We start from the raw sequence: 27,328 nt of genomic DNA on the forward strand, positions 1-27,328 counted from the left end.
TTGAGGAATGTGCATGATGATCTTTTTGCGTTCCTAGTAGGCAAGTCTATAAGGTCTGACATGTAGTTTGGGGCTTCTCCGTAGATGATTTCGTGTACCAGGGTGCAGACTTTGAACGCAATTCATTCTTTTAGTGGGAGCCTATTGAATATTGGGATGCAACTTGATTGAATATTATTGCAGATTGTGGCATTAAATTGAAAGATTCATTGAACTTAAGGGAGGTTTTTTTTTCAGCCAGTGAGGTGATTCGACCTGCTAAACCTGAAAGCACAGTGAAGCTCTGAGTGGTTCTGAGGCTGTCTCCTCCCTAATAATATGTTTCTAAATATTACATAGAGGGGTATTTTCGAAAGAAATGTCCAAGTTGGAATTTGGATGTCTTTGTAAAACGTTAAAATCTGAGGGTGGGGAAAACGTATTTTTGAAAAAAGATGGGCGTCCATCTTTCGTTTCAAAAATACCAAGGATGTCCTTGGATTTGGACGTCCCTAGACATGGACGTCTTTGACTTTCGGTGACTTTCGAAACCAAAGACGTCCATGTCAAAAACATCCAAATGCAAGCCATTTGGACATGGGAGGAGCCAGCATTTCTAGTGCACTGGTCCCCCTGACATGCCAGGACACCAACCGGGCACCCAAGGGGGCACTGCAGTGGATTTCATAAATTGCTCCCAGGTACATAGCTCCCTTACTGTGTGTGCTGAAACCCACAATCCCCCCCAAAACAGATTACCCCCAACTGTGTACACCACTACCATAGCCCTTACGGGTGAAGGAGGGCACCTAGATGTGGGTACAGTGGGTTTGTGGTGGGTTTTGGAGGGCTTGCTGTTTCCTCCATAAATGTATCGGGGGGGGGGGGGTATGGGCCTCGGTCCGCCTGTCTGAAGTGCACTGCACCCACTAAAACTGCTCCAGGGACTTGCATGCGCTGTCATGGACACAGAGGCTGGCATGAAATATTTTTAAAGATGTTTTTTAAGGGTGGGAGGGGGTTAGTGACCACTGGCGGAGTAACGGGAGGTCATCCCTGATTCCCTCCGGTGGTCATCTGGCCATTTCGGGCACATTTTGGTGCCTTATTCGTAAAAAAAATACGTCTAGGTGAAAACGTCCAAGTTTTACTTTAGGACGTCCCTGCTTTTTTCGATTATGGCTCAAAGATGTCCAAGTGTTAGGCACGCCCAAGTCCCGCCTTCAACATGCCTCCAACACGCCCCCCTCCTCCACTCGACACATAAACAATCTAATGCAAAAAAAGACTTATACACTACAATAGCCCATTATAATAGCCAACACTGGCTATCAATAAATGCACTTCTATCAATCATCATAAATTCATCATATATTCAATCTGCACAGAGAGCAGTCTGAGAGCTTCCTTATTTAGCAGCCTGATCACTAGCAGACGTAGAAAAAGATTAGCACTAGGGGCCTGGTGGTGTCAGTTTTGAAAATGGAGCTGCTTAGGAATGAGCACTTAGGAGTCAGTCCCCATTAGACACCAGCATACTCCAGTAGGTGCTGGGTGTACTGTGGGTCTGCCTATTTTGAATAAGGGATTGGGGGTGGGGATGAAGATAAATGCCACTGATCTTAACAAGGCATTGGCGGTGAGGAGGTCGGGGGGGGGGGGGGGGGGGGGGGTACTAGTAATTTTAACAAGGAATCAGGGTTGGGAGATTTTTTTTTTTAATTCACTGGCCCTTTGAACTTCACCCTCAAGCATTTTAAAAACCAGTGCTCCCAGATGAAAGTTAACCTTTCATGAATAATGCAGTTTGCAAAGCTGAATACAAGCTGCATTATATATTTTGCATAACAGTGAGCCTTTTTGCATGCATTTTCATGAAATGCAGCTCCTTATTTCATAATATATGTTGGGAATCCATTGTTTATGTTAAGCTGTGTTAATTGGCCAGTAGTGTCAATAAAGCCTTTGGATAGGAAACTATTCCTGGGGACAGGGAAGTCTACAGTACCTGAGTCCTCAATGAAAAGGGGTGATCTAAATACAAAGATGATTATTTCACTGTCACTCCTGGTCTACCATTGTGAGGCACCTCAAATCCTTCACAGCATGCTGCAATGCAATGAGTTGAATGTCATCGTGCTCCCAATGAGGTCCGATGGGAGGGTGTTAAAGCTGAACCCCACTCCTTCCATCCTCGTATGACAGAGGTTCTCAGTAGCCTCTGAAAGGACAAAGAGGCAGTACCCTCACCTCATCAGATTCCACAATATGAGTGATGGAATTATTATAACATAAGCAAAGCAAGGCCTGCCAGTGTGGGAGAGTGGAATTTGTAGGGCATGGCAAAGTCCAAAGAACTGTCATTGTTTGGTTTGGTTTTACATCCTAATAACCTTTTATCCTCGGTAATTTCACATACAGATATCATGGTTTGGTCACAGTGTTTGACAAGCCCTTCTGAGGAAAACTGATAAAATCGCAATGAACAGGCAGCCAATCAGATAGTTTGACTGGTAGAACATTCCATAATATCTCCTTTGCCAATTCTGTGTGTGAATGTGAGAGAGAGAGAGAGAGAGAGAGAGAGAGAGCCATTGCAGCATGCTGGAAAAGACCGTTTCACTTCACAGGTTGAAGTAGGAGTGCAGAATTCACCCTTAGGCAGTCTCATGCAGGGGCATCTGTACAGAGGGCCATGGGGTCCTGGGCCCCCACAAATTTCATCCAGGCCCCTGGTTTGGCTGGCGGGGGTCCTTCTTCAGCAGGGTCTCTGGCACAGCCGCGTTCGCTGCCTGCCCCCTGCTCTTCTTTCTTCTTGCTCCTCCTGTGCACGCGGGGTGGAAGAAGAAGAAGAGAGAGGAAAATAGAGTGGCACTGTGGCAAGCTGTTTTGGGGGGGGGGGGGGGGGCTTCAAGTTCAAGTAAAGGCAGTTTGTTTTGGGGGCACTGCCCATTCTTGGAGAGCATCATCGTAGTGCTGAAATTTGTCCTGAGCAACTAAATAACCATCCTACAGGGGCTGCCCTGCTGGGAAATGCAGCATTGAACTTGATGAAGGCTTTCTCACTTTTGGAAATGTAAGCAAGCTGTTTGTGGAAGTGTCTGAACATTCCAAGTACCGCTCAAGCTCTTCCTTTCTTCCAGGTTTGGCTGCTGGAAGGTTGTACTTTGCAGTGGACAGAAAATCAAAGAAGTCTTCACCTCCTGTAGAAGTCTTTTCCAAGGAGGCTGACAGTAACTAGGGTTACCATGTGTCCGGATTTACCCGGACATGTCCTCTTTTTGATGACTTGTCCGGGCAACCGGGCGGGTTTTGCCAATCTGCCTGTTTGTCCGGACAAACGGGCAGATTGCTAACCTCCCCTCCCCTTACTTACTACTGCCCTGGTGGTCTAGTGACCTCTTCAGGGCAGGAAAGAGCCCCCTCTTTCCTGCCCGGAGCGCTGCCCTGCATGCATCCTTCCTGTTCCTGATCTCGGCACCGATTCAAAATGGCTGCCGAGAGTTGACATGACCTCGCGAGACTTTAACTGTCGGCGGCCATTTTGAATCACCGCCGAGATCAGGAACAGGAAGGATGCATGCAGGGCAGCGCTCTGGGCAGGAAAGAGGGGGCTCTTTCCTGCCCCGAAGAGGTCACTAGACCACCAGGGCAGTAGTAAGGTAAGGGGAGGGGAGTGATGGGGTGTGTGACAGAGGGGAGGGGAAAATGTGACAGTGGGTGGAGCGAGGGCATGAAAGGGGATGGGATGGGTGTGAAAGGGGGTGTGGTGAGTGGGTGGTGGGGACGGGGCCTGTGTCCTCCTTTTTGGGGGACAAAATATGGTAACCCTAACTGTAACTCTTGCTCAAATGAAAGTGAAACTATGGCATTAGCTCTGACGTCAGTCTCTGCTGCAGCCATAGCCAAATAAGCAGCTTATGTCTTCTGATACCATTTTTTTTCTGGTAGATATCTCAACTTGAATTTAGGAACAAGCATTGTTGACTTTTGCTAAGAATCATGGTGTGGCTGGAATGCTGGTTGCCCATTCTAGTGTTGTTTGCCAGAGTTTGTTGGGAGGGTACACTGGAAGGAGACAGGTGTGAAGGAGCCTGCCTCTTCTTGTTTAATGGAATTTGTGAAAATTTTGAGGAATAGGTAATGCAAGTGGAAGGATGAATTTATTTATTTATTTATTTATTTGTTGCATTTGTACCCCACATTTTCCCACCTATTTGTAGGCTCAATGTGGCTTACATAGTACCGTCAAAGGCGTTTGCCCAGTCGGTGAATAACAAATACAAAGTTGTATAGTGATCGTATGAGGTATAAGTGGAGGGTCGGAATGGATGAAGATTGCGTGATGTCCTGTTCGATCATAGTCATGCTGTGTTGGTAGGTGAAGAGGGCTACGTGGGGTAGTTGGGGTAGGCCTTTTTGAAGAGGTAGGTTTTTAGTGATTTCCTGAAGTTCAAGTGGTCGTGGATTGTTTTCACAGCTTTTGGGATCCCATTCCATAGTTGTGCGTTATGTAAGAGAAGCCAGCTGCGTAAGTTGAATGAGAGTGTGCTTAATAAATGTTAATTTTTTGTTACTTTTGTATCCCACATTTTCCCACCTTTTTGCAGGCTCAATGTGGCTTACATAGTACCGTTAACGGCATTAACCGAATCCGGTCTGAAACAAATAACAAGGTGTGAACAATACAAGGTGATATTGTAATAGAGTGAGGTACATGTAAGGTAGGTACAGTTGAGGGGGAAATTAGAGAGGGGGAGGAAGAGTCCGGTAGTGTCCATTACGGTCTTTGGTTACAATTGTGTCGCAGGTATCCAGGTATTTTTATGTTGGGTCGGTGGGGTATGCTCTCCTGAACAGGTCTGTCTTTAGTGCTTTCCGGAAATTTAGATGGTAAAACGTAGTTTTTACTGCTTTTGGTAGTGCGTTCCATAGTTGCACACTTAAGTAGGAAAAGCTGGATGCATAGGTAGATTTGTATTTGAGTCCTTTGTTGTTTGGGTAGTGGAGGTTTAAGTATGATCGTGCAGATTTTGTGGTGTTTCTGGTTGGCAGGTCGATGAGGTCTGTCATGTATCCCGGTGCCGCGCCGCAAATTATTTTATGAACAGTCGTGCAGATTTTGAAAGTGATACGTTCTTTGATTGGTAGCCAATGCAGTTTTTTTTCGGAGTGGCTTGGCGCTGTCAAAATGCGTTTTTCCAAATATAAGTCTGGCTGCTGTATTTTGGGCAGTCTGACATTTCTTTATGATTTGATCATATTTGATCTCATGATTTGATCATAATGAGAACCTTGCAGGATTTATTTGGCTCTTCAAGTTGTGAGATGGTTCATGTCCTGACTGAAAATGGCAGCTGGAAGTGCTGATAAAGCTTATGAAGTTGTGGGATATGTAAATAATGAATTTCTCTTTGGAAAAGCTATAGGCTTGGAGCTCCTGAGTTCCGATGAAAGGAGTTCAAAGATCTAAACGGAAGCTGGCAGATGGCCCTGTGCTTACAGATTTATTTAGGCACAGAAGATAAGTTGCTGCATTTGGAACCAGTTGTCTAAGGCTAAGTTAACGGGTGATAAAAATAAAAATAAAACTGACAGCCGAAAGTGAAAGATTCATTTAAAGTGTACCTAACTGTCCTTGGCAGACTCAGTAGCTGATGTTATCACCAAGAGTGTCAGAAGTACATATAAGAAGTCCTGCCAGTATAAGCTGGTATTTTATGGAAAAGAGTAGTTCTGGGAAGGGGAATGTAGAAATCCACGGGAGACATATGTGTTAGGTGGTGAGAGTCTGATAGGTACCGACGGGGAGAGGGATCTTGGGGTGATAGTATCTGAGGACCTGAAGGCGATGAAACAGTGTGACAAGGCGGTGGCCGTAAGTAGAAGGTTGCTAGGCTGTATAGAGAGGGGAGTGACCGGCAGAAGAAAAGAGGTGTTAATGCCCCTGTACAAATTGTTGGTGAGGCCCCACCTGGAGTATTGTGTTCAGTTTTGGAGGCCGTATCTTGCTAAGGATGTAAAAAGAATTGAAGCGGTGCAAAGAAAAGCTACGAGCAGTGGCGTTCCGAGGGGTGCTGACACCCGGGGCAGATCGCCGATGCGCCTCGCCCCCCCCCCCCCCCCCCCCGTGCAGCGCGACCCCCCCCCCCCCCCCCGGTGAAGAGACACCCCCCCACCCCGGTGAAAGAACACCCCCGGGTGCACGCCGCTCAGCGTCATTGGTTTCCATGCTCCCTCTGCCCCGGAACAGGTTACTTCCTGTTCCGGGGCAGAGGGAGCATGGAAACCAATGACGCTGACCAGCGCGCAGCACCCCCCCAGCAGCGTGCACCCGGGGCGGACTGCCCCCACCGCCCCCCCTTTTTACGCCACTGGCTACGAGGATGGTATGGGATTTGCGTTACAAGACGTATGAGGAGAGACTTGCGGACCTGAACATGTATACTCTGGAGGAAAGGAGAAACAGGGGTGATATGATACAGATGTTCAAATATTTGAAAGGTATTAATCACCAAACGAACCTTTTCCAGAGATGGGAAGGCGGCAGAACTAGAGGGCATGAAATGAGATTGAAGGGGGGCAGACTCAAAAAAAATGTCAGGAAGTATTTTTTCACGGAGAGAGTGGTGGATGCTTGGAATGCCCTCCCGCGGGAGGTGGTGGAGAGGAAAACGGTAACGGAATTCAAACATGCGTGGGATAAACATAAAGGAATCCTGTTCAGAAGAAATGGATCCTCAGGAGCTTAGCCGAGATTGGGTGGCAGAGCTGGTGGTGGGAGGCGGGGATAGTGCTGGGCAGACTTGTACGGTCTGTGCCCTGAAAATGACAGTTACAAATCAAGGTAAGATATACACAAAAACTAGCACATATGAGTTTGTCTTGTTGGGCAGACTGGATGGACCGTGCAGGTCTTTTTCTGCCGTCATCTACTATGTTACTATGTGAGCACCTGAACTAAATAAGTGAATAGGCAAGTGTGTGTGAGAAAATCTGTTCACATTTTGGGTGGGTTTAGACAGGTGACACTTAATTACATATTTTATTTTGGGGGAAAACTAGATAGGAAAATAAACCCAAATTCAAGAAGAGGTAGGGTGATCACTGAGGGACTCATCCCACAATAGCCAGGCCCCCTGCAACCAGTCATAGAATCTATGACCAGGCAGAATTGGTTTGTAGAGCCTGAGCTCTTTCATTAAAACTTGGGGTCCATGGGTCAATTTTAGCAGACAGTAGAAAAGCTGCCGGTACTCAGTACCCCAAGTACCCCCTCAAAAAAAGCCCTGGGACTCATATCTAAAATGTCCCTTCCAACATCTTAGAAGAAGTCTTCCACAATAGGAGATGAGATATTGTTATCTGTCCAACATGGCTTGTTTCGAAGAACTGTGTCAAGGATAGCATAGCCATATGTCCAGTCAGCTAGAAGAAAAATGTAGCATCAGGATACAAATAGGGCCCCTTTTACTAAGTTGCATAAGGCTCTATGTGCGCGCAATGCACGCCAAAATGAACTTACCACCCGACTACTGCGTACCTCTTGTGGTAATTTCAATTTTGACGTGCATCCACTACGCACGTCTGGAAAAGATGGCATCTGACACGCGTAGGTCATTACTGCGTAGATTTCTTACCACTAGGTCTATGGCTGGCGGTAAGGTCAGACACCCAATTTTGATTTTGCCACACATCCATTTTCGGTAAAAATTTAAAAAGGCATTTTTGGTACGTGCACTGAAAAATATTTCTGCGCACACCCAAAACCCGCCCCTCCGCTATCGCAAGCCACTTTTTACCGCGGCTTAGTAAAAGGAGCCCATAATGGACAAAGGAAAATATAACCCAAGGGGCCAGTGAACCATGAGAACATTCAAATAACATAAATATGATCCTCATAATGTCAGTCCGATGCAATGAAACATTTTAATAGGCAGCCGAGGGGAAAAATACAGTTGAGACATAGACATACAGATAAATGGGCTGAGAAGATGAGTGGAACAAAGTAGTTGAGATAACTAGATGGATGGCTAAATTGAAGGCAAATCATATGAGCAGTTGAATAAAGTATGTAGAACTCGTCTTCGTTACAAGGCGTGTGGCGAGGTTGACCAGAGGTAGAGTGAGTGGATAGTCAGCTGCCACATTATTAAGAGCTTGGGAGAAGAGCCAGGCTTTCACCAACTTCCTGTCATCACTTGAGTAGTGAATCCAGATGCGAAATGAGTCAAGTGTCTGAGTAAATAAGTCCCTGCCTCTCTACCCTCATCTCCCCCTACGTTCCTACCCGAAATCTCCGCTCTCAAGACAAATCCCTCCTTTCAATACCCTTCTCCACCACCGCCAACTCCAGGCTCCGCCCTTTCTGCCTCGCCTCACCCCATGCTTGGAATAAACTCCCTGAGCCCAATCACCAAGCCCCCTCCCTGCCCATCTTCAAATCCTTCCTCAAAGCCCACCTCTTCAATGTCGCCTTCAGCACCTAACCACCATACCTCTATTGAGGAAATCTAGACTGCCCCAACTTGACATTTCGTCCTTTAGATTGTAAGCTCCTTTGAGCAGGGACTGTCCTTTGTTAAACTGTACAGCGCTGCGTAACCCTAGTAGCACTCTAGAAATGTTAAGTAGTAGTAGTAGTAACACCAAGATCGGGCAATCGTGCTACCCAGTTTGTTTATCGCTTGGAGAATGTGCATTTACCACCACATTTAGGGCTGGTGTGAAAAAGACATGCTATCCTAATTGAATGAAATATACACCCATGTCAGGAATTTGGTTCAAATTTTCCTTAGTAGATCAAGGCAAGTTACACACAGGTACAGTAGGTATTTTGTTCTCCATGGAGGCCTTGCAATCTTAGAAAAGGTGCGCTGAAAAATGTCTTGCGGTAGTGTAGGCGTGGGTTTGGGGCACACACCGATCCATTTTTAGCGCGCCTGTAAAAAAGGCATTTTAAAGATTTTTGCTGAAAATGGACATGCGGTAAAATGAAAATTGTCACGAGTCCATTTTGGGTCTGAGACCTTCCCGCCAGCCATTGACCTGGCGGTAAAGACTCATGCGGTAACTGGGCAGTAATGACCTTTGCGCGCCAAATGCCACTTTTTTGCCTGTCCGTTATGCGTGCCCGAAAATAAAAAATATTTTTCAGGTGCGCGTATTGGACACGTGCCAAAAATGAAATTACCACAAGAGCCACGCGGTAGTCGGGCGGTAAATCTATTTTGGTGTGCGTTGGGCATGTGTAGACGCTTACGCGGCTTAGTAAAACGACCCCTTTAGGATGCACTTGAGGCAATGGAGGGTTACATGACTTGTCCAAGATCACAAAGTTGTCAGTGGGTTGCTCTAACCCAGTGGTTTTCAGACCAGTCCTTGGAATACACCCAACCTGTCAGGTTTTCAGGATATCCACAATGAATGTGCATGAGCCAGAACCCTCATCCACACTCTTATCACCTCTCGCTTAGACTATTGCAACTTGCTTCTCACAGGTCTCCCACTTAGCCATCTCTCTCCTCTTCAATCAATTCAAAATTCTGCTGCACGACTAATATTCCGCCAGTGTCGTTATGCTCATATTAGCCCTCTCCTCAAGTCACTTCACTGGCTTCCTATCTGTTTCCGCATACAGTTCAAACTCCTCTTATTGACCTATAAGTGCATTCACTCTGCAGCTCCTCAGTACCTCTCCATTCTCATCTCTCCCTGCATTCCTTCCTGGGAACTCCGTTCACTGGGTAAATCTCTCTTATCTGCACCCTTCTCCTCCACTGCTAACTCCAGACTCCGTTCCTTTTATCTTGTGGCACCATATGCCTGGAATAGACTTCCTGAGCCAGAACGTCAAGCTCCATCTCTGGCCGTCTTCAAATCTAAGCTAAAAGCCCACCTTTTTGGTGCTGCTTTTAACTCCTAACCCTTATTTTATCACCCTCACTTTAACATTCCCTTATCTCTTATTTGTCCTGTTTGTCTGTCCTAATTAGATTTTAAGCTCTGTCGAGCAGGGACTGTCTCTTCATGTTCAAGTGTACAGCGCTGCATACGTCTAGTAGCGCTTTAGAAATGATAAGTAGTAGTAGTAGATAGATTTCCATGCACTGCCTCCATGGCATATATCTATCTCATGCATATTCATTATGGATATCCTGAAAACCTGACTGGCTGAGTGTGGGTTGAGAGCCTCTCTGCTCTAGAAGCCTTCTCTTCGGAGGAGTGTGAGAGAGCACAAGAGGGTTAATCTCAAATGAAACGATGTTTGTTTGAGAAACATTAGTCATGCTGCACAGTTCCAGTCATCTGTGTTATGTAATTTATCTGATTCATAAAATGAAATGATAACCCTTTGCCAAGACAGACTTACGGTTTGGGGTTTTTTTTTTAGCATCTGGGGAAAAGACTCCCTGTTTCCAGAGAATTAACTGACAACTCATACATCATCTCATCAGAATGTCAGAAGAGACAAGTTGGTGACTGTAATATCTTACATGTTAAAAATAATTTGGAGTTTTAGCTCGACCTTTACAACCAATGCTCAGATTGGCTTGCAGGGTTATTAGAAATTCATTAATTCTATAAAACACACACTAACAGTTATATGCCAATTACATGCCTAACTTATTAGAAAAATAGAAATAAAACAAAAATGATTTGAATGACAGCATATACACACATACCTGTATTTGTGCACAATCAGTACATATGGAAGGGGGTGCAAAACAAGACCAAGAATATTATAATGCCTCTGAATCGCTCCATGGTGCGACCTCACCTTGAGTATTGTGTTCAATTCTGGTCGCCGTATCTCAAAAATGATATCGCGGAATTAGAAAAGGTTCAAAGAAGAGTGACCAAAATGATAAAGTGGTTGGAACTCCTCCCATATGAGGAAAGGCTAAAGAGGTTAGGGCTCTTCAGCTTGGAAAAGGGACGGCTACAAAATCCTGAGTGGAGTAGAACAAGAAGAAGTGAATCGATGTTTTACTCTTTCAAAAAGTACAAAGAGCAGGGGACATTCAACGAAATTACATGGAAATATTTTTAAAAGAAATTGGAGGAAATAATTTTTTACTCAAAGAACAGTTAAGTTCAGGAACTCGTTGCTGGAGGATGTGGTAACGGCAGTTAGCGTATCTTGGTTTTAAAAAAGGTTTGGACAAGTTTCTGGAGGAAAAATCCATAGTCTATTATTGAGATAGACATGGGGGAAACCGCTGCTTGCCCCGGGATTGGTAGCATGGACTGTTGCTACTAATTGGGTTTCTGTCAGGTACTTGTGACCTGGATTGGCCACTGTTGGAAGCAGGATACTGGGCTAGATGGACCATTGGTTCGACCCAGTATGGCTACTTTTACATCCTTATGTCCTTAATTCCACCTAAGTGATATTCTGTACATAGCCACGTATTCTTATGTAATGTATATTTTATAGGTAGTAGAAATGGGCGGAGTCTGGATGGAGAGTGAGTGTGGTAAAAAGTTATGCATGTAACTTACATAGTAATATAGTAACATAGTAGATGACGGCAGAAAAAAGACCTGCACGGTCCATCCAGTCTGCCCAACAAGACAACTCATGTGTGCTACTTTTGTGTATACCCTACTTTGATTTGTACCTGTGCTTTTCAGGGCACAGACCATATAAGTCTGCCCAGCACTATCCCCACCTCCCAACCACCGGCTCTGGCACAGACCGTATAAGTCTGCCCAGCACTATCCTCACCTCCCAACCACCAGCCCCTCCTCCCAACCACCGGCTCTGGCATAGACCGTTTAAGTCTGCCCAGCACTATCCTCACCTCCCAACCACCAGTCCCTCCTCCCAACCACCGGCTCTGGCATAGACCGTTTAAGTCTGCCCAGCACTATCCCCACCTCCCAACCACCAGCCCCACCACAGGCACAGACTGTATAAGTCTGCCCAGCACTATCCTCACCTCCCCAGCCCTGCCTCCCAACCCCAGCTCTGGCACAGACCGTATAAGTCTGCCCAGCCCTATCCCCGCCTCCCAACAACCAGTCCCGCCTCCCGATCTTGACTAAGCTCCTGAGGATCCATTCCTTCGGCACAGGATTCCTTTATGCTTATCCCACGCATGTTTGAATTCCGTTACCGTTTTCATTTCCACCACCTCCCGCGGGAGGGCATTCCAACTTGTAGAATATTATAATTTACATACTTATTACCAAAACGTGGTGCATTCACACCCGCTCTATGGTTGGCATAAGTGCTTGCACCTATCTTATAAGTGCACCTTTTCACTGTTAGGATAGTAGGGACCTATGTTCCTTTCTAGGCTCCTCAAAAAAAGAAAAAAGGAGGGCAAAAACCACCCCTATGTATAGAATAAAAAAACAAAAAAAAGTTGGGCTGGACAGATGGTCTACCAACAAATAACCAGAGGACAGACTTGAAAGTAGATATAAAGCTTTTATTGATAGCAACAGCTATGGTTGGACTCAGGGTTGACTCAGCACGGACACATATTTCAGCGCTACAGCACCTGCGTCGGGAGTCGTGTGATCTATATGCAAACATAAAAACAACAAATCACATGTGAGTATATTGCCATAAACAACCAAGAACACATAAAAAAAACAACAACAAACGTAGCATATAAGATCAAATACGATATCATACATATATAAAATAAGTGTTCTATTGAGCATAAAATTCATAATAACACCAATGGTAAAGAATGTGAAGAACAGTACGTAACCAAAAAGGTCAGGAAACAAACTCTACGTAGACCAAGTGAAAAACCGAGCAAGAGTAAGGGTAGACCAAATAACCACTCACAGCCTGATGAGTGGAACAAAGAAGAACATTTGCGCCATCTTCTACAAGTTCCAGTTCCCCAGATGTGGATACCAGTATGGCCACTGAAGATTCCCTAGTTGACCTTTGGTCAGAGGTGATATGGATCAAAAAGGATATTGTCCACAATGACCTACATTTTATAGCTCTCATAAACTATTGTCATGCCAAGATGATCCCAAGGGGACTTTGGATTGTTAAAGAACCCACCTTTTAGATCAATTTTGAACAAATGTTCGCTTGATCTAATGATCATATTAGCAGAAATAGCTAAACAAAAAAGTGAAGATTTTTAAATCCTGTGGTAGAAGAAAAATTGACAACACTTAAAAATGTTGATTCTCATTTTGATGTTGCTATGGAGCTATATCTAATATAATTCTTAAAAGCCAATGGACACAAATTCACTGCTAAACATTTCTTATTGTCTAGGATATTTCCTGTAAAGTATCCTTCAGATCACGCTGAAGATGTGGTTAGCATATCTGGGTTAGGTTTAAAAAAGGTTTGGACAAATTCCTGGAGGAAAAGTCAATAGTCTGCTATTGAGACAGACATGGGAAGCAACTGCTTGCCCTGGGATTTGTAGCATGGAATGTTGCTACTCTTTAGGATTCCAGAATCTTGCTATTCTTTGGGGTTCTACATGGAAAGTTGCTACTGTTTGAGATTCTGCACAGAATCTTGTTACTCTTTAGGATTCCAGTATCTTGCTATTCTACATGGAATGTTGCTACTGAGATTCCAGAATCCTGCTATTCTTTGTGGTTCTACATGGAATCTTGTCACTCTTTAGGATTCTAGAATCTTGGTATTCTTTGGGCTTCTGCATGGAATGTTGCCACGATTTGGGTTTCTGCCAGGTACTTATGACCTGGCTTGGCCACTGTTTGGAAAACAGGATACTGGGCTAGATGGACCATTGGTCTGACCCAGTATGGCTACACTTATATTCTTATGTCTTCATTTTAAAATAGCTTGTATGATTTATAAAAGCTGTTATGGACTTCTTTCTGTAAATATATTACATTCTCACAAATAAACAATCTGCAACGAGTGTGTAGTTATAACAAAGAAACTATCAAACACATCACTCCAATATAGTGTCACACTGGGGATTCAGATCTCTCAGTCTTGGCTGCTGCACTGCAACTCCCAGGATTCCTGGCTACTCTTCTTCCTCCCAGGTGCAAGCTATCTGCTTCCCCAGGTTGCACTGCAACAGCCCTTCCCCCAAGGATCACAGCCGCTTCTCTCACCATCTTTCTACTGCAGGGGATTCTCAGGTACAACGGAAGCCATTACCAGGTAAGCGGGTTGATTTTCCCTTTCTGTTATTGTCTGGTCCTAGTTCTCATGATAAGACATTGTCCTCCCCTTACTCACTAGGTGTCATCAGAACCTATTGGAGAGTTGCAGACCTCTCCCTCCCTGAAGCCAGTCCAGGTTTCTCCTCTGACCCTGGGGTTCCAAACCTGTCTTACAGCTCCCCTGGGGATAATCCTGGAGTGAGAAGGCAATGGGGACAGGAGGACATGCCCTTATTCATCACAACATGTAACTGATATAGAATGCAGACATTCTAAGAGAGGGGGGGGGGAGGGGTTTCAGCAGTGCATGAGAATATATATATAGATATATATATATTTTTTTTTAAGTTTCCCATCAGCTTTTGCACCTTCGAGTTACACACAAATGTCAGCTAACTGCTTGTTTCGACCAAAGGAAAGACTGAGAGGGCAGTTGTGCCTAACCCTCTGATATTTAAAGTGATCTGAGAAATGCAACAATTGGATTTTAGGAGCTTCATCTCTTGAACGTTGACTGTTATATATTTGTGGTTTAGAAAAATGGGTGTTTAACCTTGTAAGAACCACTGCTCGCACAGAGAGACTGCAGAGTGAGGCCACTCTTATGAAATGGTTCTTTTCATTACACTTTTGGGGTTAGCAGAGCCTTTTTATCAAATAAAATATAGGCCTATGGGAAATAGGCTCTGCTTTCAATTGACCTTTCGTAAAACTGGCTGCAAATTGTGAACATTCTGACTTGCATGTTCCATTTCTGACCCAGACACCCTAACTCTATACAAAACAGGGCTTTTGATATACTATGGGGCTCATTTTCAAAGCACTTAGACTTACAAAGTTAGACTTAAGTTCCATAGGTTATTATGTGGCTCATTTTCAAAGCACTTCAAAGCATTCAAAGGTTATTATGGAACTTTGTAAGTCAAAAGTGCTTTGAAAATATGCATCCACTGCTAAAAATGCAGGGCTTTTTTTGAGGGGGTACTTGGGGGTACTGAAAATATAAAGAAACATAATTTTTTATTTTATTTTTTTAACGTATTGTCCTTGATGTACCTCAATACTTCAATAAAAGATACCTGTGTGGTTTGCATTAAAGGGGATAGGAAGAGAGTAGAGCAGTGATTCCCAAACCTGGTCCTGGAGGCACCCCAGCCAGTCGGGTTTTCAGGATATCCACAATGAATATTCATGAGAGAGATTTGCATACACTGCCTCCACTGCATGCAAATCTCTCTCCTGAATATTCATTGTGGATATCCTGAAAACCCGACTGGCTGGGGTTCCTCCAGGAACAGGTCTAGTAACCACTGGAGTAGAAGAAACCTAAAAGATGTTATGTTGTTAAAGGGGCCAAAGGGGGTCAGTAAAAAGGTTAGTTTTAAGCGTATGTTTAAATGTGATAATAGTAGTTTTGATTTTGTATGTGGAGTGGTAGTAAATTGCAAAGTTGAGGACCAAGGTTCATGGGTCTTTTCCAGGGCTTTTTTTGAGGGGGTGCTTGAGGGTACTGAGTACCGGCACCTTTTCCACTGTCTGCTAAAATTGACCCATGGACCCCAAGTTTTAAATGAAAGAGCTCAGGCTCTACACACCAATTCTATCCTTTTATAGATTCTGTGACTGGTTGCAGGGGGCCTGGCTATTGTGGGGTGGGTCCCTCAGTGATCACCCCATCCCTGAAGGGTGGCCTGTCATTTGAGTACCGGCACCTTTTCCATTGTCTGCTAAAATTGACCCATGGACCCCAAGTTTTAATGAAAGAGCTCAGGCTCTACACACCAATTCTGCCTTGTCATAGATTCTGTGACTGGTTGTAGAGGGCCTGGCTATTGTGGGGTGGGTCCCTCAGTGATCACCCCACCCCTGAAGGGTGATCTGGCATTTGAGTACCAGCACCTTTTTCACTAGAAAAAAACACGCTGCTCTTTAGGACTCCAGAATCTTGCTATTCTTTGAGGTTCTACATGGAATGTTGCTACTCTGAGATTCTGCATGGAATCTTGTCACTCTTTAGGATTCCAGAATCTTGGAGGTTCTACATGGAATGTTGCTACTCTGAGATTCTGCATGGAATCTTGTCACTCTTTAGGATTCCAGAATCTTGCTATTCTTTGGGGTTCTAATTGGAATGTTGCTGCTGTTTGAGATTCTGCATGGAATCTTGTCACTCTTTAGAAGGGCTTTTTTTGAGGGGGTACTTGGGGGGTACTGAGTACCGACACCTTTTCCAGTGTCTGCTAAAATTGATCCATGATCCCCAAGTTTTAATGAAAGAGCTCAGCCTCTACACACCAATTCTGTCTTGTCATAGATTCTGTGACTGGTTGCAGGGGTCCTGGCTTTTGTGGGGTGGGTCCCTCAGTGATCACCTCACTCCTGAAGGGTGGACTGGCATTTGAGTAATGGCACCTTTTCCATTGTCTGCTAAAATTGACCCATGGACCCTAAGTTTTAATGAAAGAGAACCCTAAGTTTTAATGAAAGAGCTCAGGCTCTACACACCAATTCTGCTTTGTCATAGATTCTATGAATGGTTGCAGGGGGCCTGGCTATTGTGGGGTGGGTCCCTCAGTGATCACCCCACCCCTGAAGGGTGGCCTGTCATTTGAGTACTGACACCTTTTTTGCTAGAAAAACACACTGGTCTTTTCTATTGTTGAGCCTCATATGTGGAAATCAGTGCCAGAGCATTTATGTCAGGAGAGAGAATATAATCCCTTTCAAAAGGGATTGAAAACTTAAGAGGCTGTATTCGGAGGGGTCTGGGAAGGAGCAGCTCCTACTCAAGAAAGTCCCGCTGACCAGGTCCATACCCAGATTTTCAGCAGCATAACCCTGATAATGCTACTGAATATCCAGGTAGTGCCAGGGCTCGGGGCCGTTGAGAGACTGAGCTGGGCCCAAGACAGGGCTCCCCCCCCGCCCCCCCCCCCCCCCCCGCTTGCTGCAACTACAAATACCTTGGCTGGCGGGGATCCCGAGGCCCCGCCAGTAGAAGAAGTCTTCCTCCAGCACTGCTCTTCACTCTGCCGCAATTGTCTGCCCTGCCCCTGCGGCTGCTTTTTCTCTCACATCGTGCATGCTCGGTTTCAAAAGCAAGCGTGCGCGGCCTGAGGGGAAACGCAGCCGCTTGGCGGGCAATGCGGCAGAGTAAAGAGCAGCACTAGAGGAAGACTGGAGGGGTCTGAGGTGGACCCCCGCCAGCCAAACCAGAGGCCCTGGCCTGAAGCCCTGCTGTGTCCATTCCTCCCCAGCCTCCAAGGGGGCCCAGCGCTGGAACAGGAGAGAGACCTCAGTGCCTGCGCCAGGCCCCCCTTGAAAGGGGAATTTAGCCCTCCCTGTCCTCCCTCTCGGCGACCCTGCCAGGGCCTTCTGGGGCAGACCTGACATGGAGCAAGGAGTTATTGATTGGTGGCATTTTTAGAACGCGCTAACCGTGTAGATGTCCATAATATTCCTAAGGGCGTCTACATGGTTAGCACATGCTAAAAATGCTAGCGCACCTTAGTAAACCGCTTAGACTTACAAAGTTGCATAGTAACCTATGGAACTTTGTAAGTCCAAAGAACATGAGCCCCATCTGCTAACTAGATAATTATCCAGATAAATTAGAAAAGCAAAATGGTGATCCTAACTTTATCCTGGTACTGTTCAGAATAGCGCTGAAACCCAGATGAAATGCTGGCAGCCAATTTATACCTCGATATTCATATCTGGTATCCAGGTACAGCCCAGTGCTGAATATCTGAGTGTAAAAAGCCCAAGATGGCTGGCATTAAAAAAACAAAAATAAAATTCAGTCTGCCTGCACACAGGGGGTCTTTTACTAAGAAGCACTAGCTTTTAGCTCACACTAAAAATCAGCTGGCACAAATCACTGAGACGTCCATAGGAATACATAACGTGCCCTACTGAAATAGCCCCATAGCTTATGGCTTCATGGAATGATTTGTTTTATTCGGTGTGTTATTTCCAGCAAAAAAGGTGCTGGTACTCAAATGCCAGGCCACCCTTCAGAGATGGGGGTGATCGCTGAGGGACTCATCCCACAATAGCCAGGCCCCCTGCAACCAGTCACAGAATCTATGACAAGGCAGAATTGGTGTGTAGAGCCTGAGCTCTTTCATTAAAACTTGGGGACCATGGCTCAATTTTAGTACTCAGTACCCCCCAAAAAAGCCATGGTTTTATTGCATTTTTATGTACTGTAGGTTTCATGTACTTTATTTGGTGTTTATTAATATGTTATTAATTATTAATGTTGTATCATTATATATGTTTGATGGAAAACACTCAGATTAATGTTAGAAGTGCTATTGAATTAAATGAGAATCAGAATGACCAAATCTGTGATTTAGTGTCTGAGATACAGCATGTTGAATTTATCACAAAAATATACAAAATTTTATGCCCGCTGTATCCACAATTCAACCCAATATGTATGGAAATGTATTAACAGTATTCACTGTTTCGTCCAGGAAATATCTTCCATCTTAAGTAGAGAGATGTGGTAGCCTTGTGAGTCCACTTTTAAAGGTAATCAATGGAAATAGAATAAAATAAAACATAGAAAAGAAAATAAGATGGTACCTTTTTTATTGGACTAATTCAATACATTTTTTTGATTAGCTTTCGATGGTGGCCTTCTGATCTGAAAAAAAAGGGCTACCTTCAAAAGCTAATCAAGCATATTTTTCTTTTCAAGCATATTTTCTTTTCTTTGTTTTATTTTATTCTGTTTCTATTGATTAACCATGTTTTATTTTGTTTGATTTCTATTGATAACCAGGAAATATGAAAGGCTGCTGTACTAGCAGAGGCCAGAAGGTGGCAGTATCTTCTATTGCAATATCCAGTGGTTGTCTGAGATGCTTGTGTGTGGAAAGATGGACTGGATGCAGGGTGCACAAAGATACTGCGGCTTTCGGACGTGTCGGTGTATGGGGTTGTGGCATCAGTATGGACCACTCTGGAAGCAGGAGCACTGTTACTGTGCAGTAGAGAGTGCGAGTCAGGGGCGTAGCCAGACACCCAATTTTGGGTGGGCCTTGGTCTAAGATGGGCGGGCAGAGGAACTCTGCCTTGTCCCACAAGTGATTTGGTCTCTCCCTCTCTCGCCTGCATGCCATATGGTCTATCAAACATTCCCCCCCCCCCCCTCCTGCATACCTTTTAAATAGCAGATTTTCACCAGCAGCGAGTTGACCCAAAAGCCTTCCCTCTAATGCATCTTCCTGTTTCCGCAAAGGCAGGAATACATCAGAGGGAAGGCTGTGGGGCCAGAGTAAGCAAGTATGTATCAGTTGCGTCTCACTGTAGGTGAAGATCTGCTATTTACAAGGTATGCAGGAGGGACAATTGTTGGGAGTTTTCAGCTAGTGGGGCTTGGGGATCCCTGCCAGTCACATCATAGGTGTGCTGCTACTGGGTGGGCCTGAGCCCAAAGTGGGTGGGCCTGGGCCCACCCGAGCCCACCCTTGGCTACGCCACTGGTGCGAGTGATCCTGACAGCAAGCTATATAACGGGGGATGTAGGTCACAGGGATAGGAACAGTGTTGGCACTGGCACAGACAGGTGGCATCACATGTTCTGATAACGTAGTAACATAGTAGATGACGGCAGAAAAAGACCTGCATGGTCCATCCAGTCTGCCCAACAAGATAAACTCATATGTGTATACCTTACCTTGATTTGTACCTGCCTTTTTCTGGGCACAGACCGTACAAGTCTGCCCAGCAGTATTTCCCGCCTCCCAACCACCAGTCCCGCCTCCCATCACCGGCTCTGGCACAGACCGTATAAGTCTGCCCTCGCCTCCCAACCACCAACCTCTCTTCCCCCACCTGCTCCGCCACCCAATTTCAGCTAAGCTTCTGAGGATCCATTCCTATAATAGGCAATGGTGGCCACAGAGATACAGTGGCATGCTGCTGGTGAGGATGGCCACATTATTTTTGGGAACAGAAAAAAGCAACACTGGGCTTCCAGGATTGGGATAATCAATGTCCTCCTTTATTGAATGATGACCTGGCATAAGGAACCACATTATTTTGGGGGCAGTATACCATAGGGATGGTCGCAGGTGTCCTGGGAGCTATAATAGATGGTGACTACTGGACACCAGTCATCTGGGGGGGGGATGAGGGGTGGGGGGAGACGGCGTGAGAAAGAGGACTGGCAATTTTTGGAGAAATGTGAGAGAATGGATTAGCTGGGCTGATGTTAGAGTTCTTTTGAGGATCTGGGAGTCAGAGAGAAGAGAATTATAAAGGGGATGGGCTTAGGTGGTGAGACAAGAGATTTGTTGGAAAGAAGTTTAGAGAGATTGGCTGCTGAAAGGGGACTGACTCAGTGTGTGTGAGACAGAAAGGAGAATCAGCACCAGGAGTATCTATGAGAGTGGAGACTGCTGTCAGGAAGAGCCTTAGCTCTTGGTTGTTATGACCTTGATCGTGAGGGCTACTGTCCGATGGGCACTATGGGGCCATGCTGTTGACCACCAACACTGTTCCCACCAGCAGTGTGAGATCATTTCAGTGTGAGCCTCCACCCTTATAAAAATACTTCCTCGAACCCAGGCCTCGGCTCCTGTCTAGGACAGTTATGTGGCAAAGTCTCTTCCCTTTGGTGCCAGGACTTCTGGATTAGCCACAGGTCTCAGGAGCATAACATTTACACACAGACGAGTCTTTATAAAATTTATACATTTAGGGAACCAGAACGTATTACAAACTGCTAGTGTAAAATGTAGTCATAAGGCTGAAACTCAGTCTTGAACTTTGGGCATAACCCCAGTATTATGGAATGCCTTTCCCCCTGAATTGCGTCATGAAGATGATGTGTTGAGATTGCAAACATTGTTTTAAGGTGAATCCTTCTGAATGGGCTTTCTCAGCAGTGCTGCGAATGGTTTGTCGCTTTATTAGGGTCTTATGAGCAGTTGCATGTAATCAAAGGGGCTGATATTCAACTGCAGGGATCAATATATCTGAATATTCAGGTTCAGCACCGATCTGAAACGCCTTTTGCCTTCCTAACTTTATCTAGGTTGCTATCCGGTAAGTGGTCTGGCTGATAACCGAATAACCTTTGGACTCTGCCCAAGCTCTGCCCACGGATCATCCCATCTCCGTCTGGTTAGCGCTGAGGTGGTCAGAGGACATATTTAGTGGCGCTATCCAGTTAATGTCACTGAACATCCCTCTCGCTGCACTTCTCTGGTTAGCAGTACCTGGTAACTGGATAAGTGCCATTGAATATCGATCCCTTAGGGGGCCCTTTTACTAAGCCAAGTAAGCGTCTACGCGCAGCCAAGGCACACCAAAATGGAGTTACTGCCCGGCTACTGCGTGGCTCTTGCGGTAATTTCGTTTTTGGCGCGTGTCCAATACGCACATCCGAAAAAATTATTTTTGGACACGCGCCAAGTGGCATTTGATGCACGAGGTTATTACCACATGAGTCTTTCCCACTAGGTCAACGGCTGGCAGTAAGGTCTCAGACCCAAAATGGACACGTGCCAATTTTGATTTTGCTGCATGTCCATTTCCAGCAAAAATTTTTTAAAAAGGGCATTTTTGGCAGGTGCGCTGACAAACGGATCTGCGCGTGCCCAAAACAAGTGCCTACACTACCGCAGGCCATTTTTCAGCGCACCTTAGTAAAAGGACCCCTTAGTTAATATTTTATTTTATGGTTTGCCAATCGTTATTTTTCTGTTATTTTATTGATTATTGTTATACTAGTGGAACCATACCCGTTTCCTCAACAATGAAATGGGCCCTAGGAAGGCTGTCATGTAAGCTTTTTTTCTCTCTCTCTCTCCCCTGTCCTCCCCTCCATGTCCAGCAATTCTTCCCTCCCCTCCCCTCCATGTCCAGCAATTCTCCTCTTCCCTGCCCTCCGATTCGTGTCCTGTGATTCTCTCCTCTACTGTCCTCCCATCCCATCCATTCTCCTCTCCCCTGCCCTCCCCTGCCCTCCCCTCCATGTTCAGCAATTCTGCCCTCCCCTCCATTTCCAGCGATTCTCCTCTCCCCTGCCCTCCCCTCCATGCCCAGCAATTCTTCCCTCTCCTCCCCTCCATGTCCAGCGATTCTCCTCTTCCATGCCCTCCCATCCGTGTCCCGTGATTTTCTCCTCTACTGTCCTCCCATCCCATCCATGTCCATCAGTTCTCCTATGCCTTGCCCTCCCCTTCCCTTCCTCCCTCCCTCCCCTCGATGTCCCGCGATTCTCTCCTCCCCTCGATTTGCACCTGAACGTTCTCTGGCTGGCTGGCACTGGCTTCCGTCCCATTCGTAACGTCCCTCCTGACATCAGCTTGCCTCCAGCGTTCCCTTCCCTCTCACTGTTCCACCCTCTGACATCATTACGTCTTGACGCGAGGGCGGGACAGTGAGGGGGAATGGAACGCTGGAGGCTGGCTGACGTCAGGAGATGTTACGAACCCAGGCAGCCAGACATGGAACGTTGGAGGTGCAAATTATTATATAGGATTATGCCTTCATGTTTACGACTCATAAATATATTGTCAGGTCAGACCCTGTAGCAAGAGTTTTTAGTAAACCCTGGCCGTGGCATTAAAACCAGTGAGTGGCACCTGCTGTTGGTAGATAATACAGTAGGACACCAATTATCTGGACTAACCTCTGCAGCAAGTAGTCCGGATAACGGAAAATCTGGATGATTGGACATTCCTTATTGAGAAGAGAACACGCTTTGAGTATTACACATTGAGCATTATTTTTTTTCAATAATAAAAGGAAAAAAAAACCCTATTTGTGATGTTATAAATTTTTTTAAGTTTTCGTGTTTCAAGGTTCTTTATTTCTTGATATACCACCAAAGAGTAGAAGCCTAAGAGGTGTCATAGTAAGACCTGAACTACAATAAATCCAGGAAAGATACAACACCAAACAGTAAAAGACAGGAAGAGGAGAAGATACAGAGAAGGTTCACAATTAATGGCCAATAGGCAGGGGGGGGGGGGGCAAAATTCCCCGGGCCCAGCGCTGGGGTCAGGCTGCCGGTGCTGCACTCCCCGGTCTTGTAAGGGGTCTCACCTGCCTGTTTCCTCGGCTCCAGGCCCCCTTCATTCAAAGCGGCAGACACAGATCGCGTCTCTTCTGGCTTTCCCTCCCTGTGTCCCGTCCTCGTCTGATGTAACTTCCAGTTTCCGCGAGGACGGGACACAGGGAGGGAAGGCCAGAGGAGGCGCGATCTGTGACTGCCGCTTTGAATGAAGGGGGCCCGGAGCCGTGGAGGCAGGCAGGTGAGACCGGGGACTGCAGCGGCAGGGGGGAGCGGCGGAGGCGGGGCGGCCTTGCCCCGGGCCCGGCCTAGTCTCTCGGCGGCCCTAGGCTGGAGCATAGTGGATCAGAGAGGCCCAGAGGTCTCCAGGATAGAGATCCAGAGTGCAGAGTTCTCCTGGAGGGAGGTTCCAAGTGAAGGAAATCTCCAAAAAGTGTTGGCTGGGCCTGCAGTACCTGTGGGGGAGTCCCAGGGAAGCAAGGAGTGGCCCTAGCACAGAGGTTTGCACCCTGTGTTAAGACGCAGATGCCCAGGGATTTCATGAGAAGAAACAGAAGACTGCAAAGGTAAATGAATGCCGTTATTTGTCTGTGAAGATCCAGGTCCTGAGTGTCCTCGGTGGAGCCAGGCCTGGATTTACATATGAGTAACTGGAACTGTTAAGAGAGAGAAGGATGTAAATGTTAATGCGGTTGTTGCCCAGGTTGGAACAGACTGTATTGCTTTGACTATTTGCACACCAATGAATCTTTTCCTTTCATGTCATACTACATTGTGACTGTGTCCGTGAGGGCTCCCAGTCTGCCTGTTAACCAGGCTATTACAGGGTCAATATTCAAAGTGAGTTAAATGGAAAAAGAGGCTCTTACCTTTACCTAGTTAACTGACACTGACCGGGCCCTGAGGAAATAATCTGCAGCAGCTGCCCGGGATACTGCCACTGAATATCCCTCTAACCATGGCTACTGAATGGGGCTCTTAACTAGTCAAGTTAACCGGGCAAAGAGGGCTGAATAACTAGCAGACCTCTCTTTGGCCAGTTTAACTTAACTAGTTAAGTGCTGAATATCATCACTTATCCGGTTAAGTGTCGGCCAGGCGCAGGTACCTGGATATTTAATTCCAATACCTAGACATGGCCTGGCATTGCATATCTGAGCATAATTTTATCAGTGGCGAATATTAACCCCTAAACATTCAGGGGGGTGCAGTGGAGCCTTAGGGACCTCCTTAAAGGGTACGGTTAGCAGAGGAACTATGATCCCTACTGAGCCCCTACGTCTTGCCCCATCCTTGGCCACCTTTAAATCTAGATTGAAAGCCCACCTCTTTAACATTGCTTTTGACTGGTAACCACTTGTAACCACTCGCCTCCACCTACCCTCCTCTCCTCCTTCCTGTACACATTAATTGATTTGATTTGCTTACTTTATTTTTTGTCTATTAGATTGTAAGCTCTTTGAGCAGGGACTGTCTTTCTTCTATGTTTGTGCAGCGCTGCGTATGCCTTGCAGCGCTATAGAAATGCTAAATAGTAGTAGTAGTAATCTTCCAAAAAAAAAAAAGACTGAAGCCAGCTTAAGGCTTTTAGGTGTAGTGATGCATGGAACAGCATGGGCTATGCAATGATCTAAACGAAACTCCAAGATGTGCAAAATGTACAAAATGCTCAATTTATTCACCACTAAAATTTAAAAAAAATACATAAATAATTAAAAGCCCAACACGGCCAAGTTTTTGTGTCAGGGGCTTGAAAAAGAACTGTCAATAAACATATTAGTACAAGTGATAAAATAAAAAAATATCATTGAAAATTTAGAATACAGACCGTATGTAAAAACGCAAATGATTGTGAAGCATCCATTTTGCACATCTTGGATTTCTTGTTTTCGATCTGCTGCTTTTCTCCATGCTGGATCTTGTAGATCGATTGCCTATTTTGTTTTCTTGGACCTATGTAATGATGGGCCATCAGCTAAGGGGGAAAGAGGATAAGCTCGGGACTAACGAACAGAAACGTGTCTTTACAGAAAGTGCAGTGGATGCGCAGAACAGTGTTTGAACTTGAGACGACAGGGGACAAATACCCAGGATGAAGAAGGGACGGTAGAGCTGAGCTGGTGGTGTGGCCTGGCAAACTAGATCGGCTGTGGGGCATTTTGTCCTTCATTATCTTCTCGGATTTTCTGTTTATCTGGACACATTTTGTTTTTGGTGGGGGGAGGGGGGAGCTACGACTACTGACTACGTAAGCGCTTCTGATTATTGACATCCATCAGAATGAAAAGGCAAGAAGGAGAAAGCTTTGGAAGTGTCTTAGGGGCCTGTTTACTAAGGTACGCTAGCGTTTTTAGTGTTGCACTAGAAGACAAGGTTGAGGCAGTAGCCGTCCAGGAGCAGTGCAGCACAGTTAAAGATTTAGGGTTCCTTTTTCTAACAGGAAGTAGCCCTGGGCTACCGCAGCAGCCCAGCAGTACTTCCCACCCCTAGAGGAGAATTGCTGGGGATGATGGATGGATGGATGGATGAAGTGGGGGGCAGGGGAGAGAGGAGAATTGCTGGGAATGGATGGATGGAGGGGACAGGGGCAAGAACAGAATTGCTGGGGATGGATGGATAGGGACAGGGGAGAGAAGAGAATTGCTGGGGATGGATGGAGGGGAGAGGAGAGTTGCTGGATATGGGTGGATGGAGGGGAGGGGAGGGAAGAGGAGAGAGGAAGGTTGCTAGACATGGGTGGATGGAGGGGAGGGCAGGGGGCAGAGGAGGGTTGCTGGACATGGATGGATGGAGGGAAGGGCAGGAGAGAGGAGGCTGCTGGATATGGATGGAGAAGAGGGAAGGGAGAGAGAAGAAATGCTGGACATGGATGGAGGGAAGGGAAGAGTGAGGAAGGAGATGAGATGAGGGGAAAGGAAGAGAGGAGAAAATTACGCATGGATGAAGAAAATAGGCAGAAGCTGGATCCACTGGACAGTCAAGTCTACGGAGGACCCAGAGCAAGAAATGAAGAAGAAAGGCGGAAAGTAAAGAAATAAATGGAAAGGAAGCCCTGGAAACAGAGTAAAGAGGACAGATAGCAGCAGAATCAGATACTGGGCCAGTATGATCAGAAAAACAAAGTCACCAGACAGCAAAGGTAGAAAAAAATCATTTTATTTTCATTATAATGATTGGAACATGTCCACTTTGAGAATCAGGTGCTCAACATTAAAAGTTTATATTTATTTACTTATTTATGGCATTTTATCCCACATTAAACATGAATGAGATTGGAACTTGGGATCATTTAATGTTTTTTTTTCCTGGAGAGAGTAATGCATTGCCTCCCCCACCCCCCAGGCTCTCTCCCCGGCTATAGCCAGCTCTGCAATTTTGAGGGGAGGTGCACAGGTGGACGGGGGGGGGGGGGGGCGCAGAGGTGGGGAGAGAGCCTGTTGTTAAACATTTACCAGCACACCACTGTGCCCACCCATCCAACCTGTTGGCCCACCCAAAAATTGACTTCTGGCTATGCCACTGGGATGTAGACAAGCTTGTTGGAGCCACAGCAGACATTTCATAGAGCAGAAGAGAAAGGCAGAGAAGGGGAAAGGAGAGGAACAGAAATAAGACTGGAGATGTTATGGTGTGACCTGGAGGGCCAGGATTGGGATTGATATCCCCAGCAGAAAGCAGAAGCGAGAGAATAAGGAGAAAAATAGGGGAGGTATGACGACCGTGAAGATGAAGAGATGCACTCAGACAGAATGGAAATGGTTGAATGAAAGGAAAAAATGTTGAAACTTAGAAAGTAGAAGACAAAATGGCTGGTGAGGTGATTAAAAGCAGAAAATGGGCAGAGCGATATATGTGCCATAAACCAAACATTGAATATAACCCTGCTAGCACAATCCCTACAGAAAAGTAAGGCAGAGGCAGCGATATATTGTGGGATGCTTTGCAGCAGTGGGGATAGTGAGGCTTGTGAAAACTGAGGAAGAAGTGTAACGTAGTAGATGACGGCAGAGAAAGACCTGTATGGTCCATCCAGTCTGCCCAACAAAATAAACTCATATGTGCTACTTTTTGTGTATACCTTACCTTGATTTGTACCTGTGCTCTTCAGGGCACAGACTGTATAAGTCTGCCCAGCACCAGCCCCGCCTCCCAACCACCAGCTCTGGCACAGACCGT

At 45.8% G+C, this 27,328-nt stretch overlaps 1 protein-coding gene across 1 annotated transcript in view; it reads left to right on the forward strand.

The window, feature by feature from the left end:
• The first annotated feature begins 14,054 nt into the window (after positions 1-14,054).
• LOC115474923 (vascular endothelial growth factor receptor kdr-like) overlaps positions 14,055-27,328 on the forward strand; it is a 344,006-nt gene continuing 330,732 nt past the window's right edge. Inside the window, exon 1 of the mRNA XM_030210630.1 lies at positions 14,055-14,113. The gene's annotated coding sequence lies outside the window, so the exon portion shown is untranslated. The remainder of the gene's footprint in view (positions 14,114-27,328) is intronic.

This window comes from Microcaecilia unicolor, chromosome 7 (genome assembly GCF_901765095.1).
Source record: "Microcaecilia unicolor chromosome 7, aMicUni1.1, whole genome shotgun sequence".
NCBI lineage: Eukaryota > Metazoa > Chordata > Amphibia > Gymnophiona > Siphonopidae > Microcaecilia > Microcaecilia unicolor.